Genomic DNA, 4,031 nt, shown 5'->3' with positions numbered 1-4,031 from the left:
TGCGTCCCGGTGCTGTGCGTCCTGGTGCTGTGCGTCCTGGCGCTGTGCGTCCTGGTGCTGTGCGTCCCAGTGCTGCATGTCCCGGTGCTGTGTGTCCCGGTGCTGTGCATCCTGGTGCTGCGTGTCCTGGTGCTGTGCGTCCCGGTGCTGTGCATCCCAGCATCGCTTCTCCCAGGGTTTCACATCGTCCTGCTGCAGGTCCCGGTGTCCTCTCGGGGTTTCCCATTAACACGCCCTGGTCGCAGAGTGTCCTGGCACCGTGTCCTGGCACCGTGTCCTGGCACCGTGTCCTGGCATCGTGTCCCGACATCCCCCATCCTGATGCGTGTCCCAGCACCCCAGGGCTCCTCTCCATGGGGCTCAGCTGCCACCAGCCTCTCATTTGGGGAGAGGAGAAGTTTGTCTGGGGCCCAAACATCAGCCCTCAGCTGTGTTTTTTTTTGGGGGGTAAAGCTGTCTGAAGGCTCCGAGGGGAGAAAACCCTGCAGTGGGTTTTAACCATGCACGGAGACAAGCCCGCAGGAACCACTGGATGCAGGCGATGCCGGTACCCGGCCACCTCACCCCCATCCCCAACCCCCCCCGGGTGAGCCGCAGAATCACCAGGGGATCCCCTGCCACCACCCAGCCACGGGACCCCTGCCCCATCCCGAGGCCTCCCCCCTCCCCTTTTTCCCAGCACCAAATTCCTTGGCGCTCGCAAAGCCGGCGGGCTCGGCGAGCCGGAGCGCGCCCCCGCCGCAGCCCCCGAGCCCTCCTCGCTCCCAGCCTGTTTACACAGCTGCGGGATAACTGACAGCTCGCCCTCCCCCCAAAACGCCTCCGCTCCAGCCCTTTTTCCCCCAAAACGCGTGCCGAAACCACGCTGCAGGAGAAGGAGAGGGCTGAGCAGCAGGAGGCAAGCCGTGTTGCACAGGGCGCTTAACGGAGCCCCCCAAAATCTCCGTCGGGGTCTTTGCCACTTGGGTTTTTATCCACGGGATGCTCTGGTCCCACCGCATTCCCAGTTCCCTGCGCTGGGCAGCCGGGCTAAATCCAGCCAAATGTGGCTCCACCAACACACGAGGGATTTTTCCAGGGAAAGGGGTTTTCTGCGCTCCACGCTGAGAGCCACCAGGCCCAGGGCGGCCTCGTCGCCCTTCATTCACTTAACGCCTCTCCCAAGAAGCAAAAAGCTGCAGAAGCCCCAAATCTCCCCAAGCCTGGAGGGTGCTGCTGAGGAGGTTTCAGAGCAGAGATGCGGGGATGGCGCCTGCAGCCGTTGTGCCCGAAAAATGGGGCAAAAAATGGGGAAACCCTCCTGCTTGAAAGCAATCGTGGGGTGGGGGAAGCTTCAGCAAGTCCCACACGGGGGGGAAATCTCATTTAAATGCCCCAAAACCAGCTGGCATCAGCATCCACGGCAGGCTCCCAGCACCCGTGTTCACCCTGTGCAGAAAATGCAGAAAACTCAGGGAAAAGGGCCCCAAGGCACGATAATTCCACGTTTTGTTTGTATTTTGAGCTTGCCCTGCGTGGGACACGCCAGGCTCTGGTGGTTCTGCAGGTTGTAAAGCTCAGGGCGTCGGGAAACGCTGAAAACAAATCTTGGTAAACACACTTGGAAGATGCTGGAGCTGCACTGGGATCAGGCATCCTGCGCTCCGGGGCTGTTTCCAGACAGAACGATGCCAGAAAGGGAAAAATAATCAAAAAAAAAGCACCACATCCCCGCACGGCACATCGCCCGTCCCCGCACCCCTGCGCGGGAGCTGCGGCGTTTCACTTTCCTGCAGCCAATTAGGGAGGGAGAGGTCCCAATTACAGCTGGGATTTACAGCCCGGGACACAAGCCGTAAATCATCGCCCCCTCCCCGCCTCGCTCCCAGCCGCAGCGGCTCCTCCAGATGTTGGCTGCGGCTGCGTGGGGCTGAGACCCTTCCCGAGGACGAGCCCACAAAGCAGGGGCTGAGCGGGGGGCGAAGGAGAAATCCCCCCGCGAGGCTCTGCCACTCGCCTTCACACCACGGTCCCTATGTGGCATCCGACCCCGAGCTGGGCCGTCGGTGTTTGCCCCCCCAGACAATGCTGTAAACGGATTTGGGGTCAATTATTGACCTCGGAGCCCGGCGTGCAGCCCTTTTCCCAGCACTGCCCCCGGAGAGGGGCTCGGGGTGCCCACAGGGACGTGTCCTGTCCCCTCCCGGCATTCCCAGGGTGACACGAGGTGGCCAAAGCCACCCCAGGCGGGGGGACGCTGCTTTTGAGCAAGGCGATGCGGGGACTTTGTGACCCCTGCGAAAAGGATGCGCCACCGTTCCCGCAACGGAGCCCAAACACATCAGCAAGAAGTCAGAAAGGCAAACCGCGCCGGGCTGCGCTGACTGGGAAAAGAACCCGGGAGCTGAAAAATAAATAAAATAAAAAATAAAAAAGAAGCAGCCTTTGGGAGGCAGCGCTTTGAGCCGACCTTATCTCCAGCTGCCGATCCCGTGCCACCGTGCCGGGGACGCCGAGCGGCATCTGCTCGGCAGCTTGGCCCCGGTGGCGGCGGGGAGGAAGCGGGACGCAGCCGGCTCCTGGCACGGGGACACGCGAGCATCCCGCGCGTTCGGGACCCCCGGCCGCCAGCAACTTCCCCTCCCCACCGCCGCCACCACCCTCCCGAAACCTGGTGGTGGCAACAAGTTTTTCCCCGCCGCCCCGGGGCTTTTGTCTGCAGCTTTCAGCTCCCGTCCGTCAGGCTGAATGGCTCCATTCATCCCGCGCTCACGCGGCCGCGAGCGGTGCAAAGGGCTCTGGCTGTCCCGGTGAAAAAATCCCCCAGCTCTGGAGCCCCCGGCCCCAGGGAGCAGGGTTTAACCCAGCCCCGAGCTCCCGGGGGAACCAAAACCCCGTGCAAGGGGACAGGGACGCAGGCAGCAGCAGCTCGAAGCTGTGTTGTAGCAGCAAGGTGGCCCAGCCTGCCCCAAATCCCCCGCTTTTCGGGGCTAAAACCTCCGGAGACGGCGTCTCTGCGTCCTGCCATGGTGTGTCCGGGCTCGGGGGCTCTGCCCCCCTGGGTGGCACCCATGGGACTCCCAGTTTGGGATTCCCAGCGCTCGCACGCAGCCGGGCTGACATCACTACAAAAACCACCCCGAAACACGCCGCGAAGCCAGCTATCGCCACCACCCCCGCCCCTTCCTCCTCCTCCTCCTCCTCCCCCCCGGGGTGCCTCCTGCTTTCCCAAATCGCGGTGCGGGCAGGGGGCACGGCGCGAGCATCCTCCTCCGGCCGGGATGCGCCGGGCGCTGCTCTCGGGCTCCTCTTTCCCCGCTACCGCCCGCGACTTCAAGGAAGAGAGGCTAATGAAAAGCAGCTGCTCGGAATACCAGAAAGATGATGAATGCGCGTTAAGTCCCCTTAACAAAACCAGGTCTTATGAGAGTCGCCTGGAGCACTTACTTCATTGCTTTAATTTGTGAATCGTGTTGGAAAAGGGAGGGAGGGGGGCGGAGGGAAAAGCGGGGAGCGGGGGGGGGGGGGTTAGTGGAAACCTCCTGTAGGTCTCATTTAGCCAAAAAAAAAAAAAAAAACAGGGTAATTAGCCGAATAGCATAATTAAGGAGCAGACATAAAGGGGCCATTGTGTGCAAAGGCTGAGCGCGAGGAGCACCTCTGCGGCCCGCGGGGAAACCGAGGCACGGCGCGGCCCCAGGGTGCCCGGCTGCCAGCGAGCAGCCCCGGGGCAAGACCGGGAAGCCAAAACGTGCCCCAAGCCCTGTCCTTAACATCTTCCAGGCCGGGCACCCCAAAACACGCCCCAAACCCTGTCCTTAACACCCTCCAGGCCGGGCTCCCCGTGATGTCCCCACTGGGTTTTGGCGGCGGCACCCACCCGAGCTGCTCCGGCACCATCCAACCAAGCAGCGGGGAGAAGGAGGATCCCAAACCGTGAAAAAAAAAAAAAAAAACACCACAAAACCAGCAAAATCCAGCACCACCGCGGCGGCTCCGGCACGCACACAGCCCTCCCGCCCCGGTCGGGAGCCGCCGGCGTTCGGCGCAGC

The sequence above is a fragment of the Oxyura jamaicensis genome, chromosome 22 (genome assembly GCF_011077185.1).
Source record: "Oxyura jamaicensis isolate SHBP4307 breed ruddy duck chromosome 22, BPBGC_Ojam_1.0, whole genome shotgun sequence".
Taxonomy (NCBI): Eukaryota; Metazoa; Chordata; class Aves; order Anseriformes; family Anatidae; genus Oxyura; species Oxyura jamaicensis.
This window is presented reverse-complemented; position numbering follows the sequence as displayed.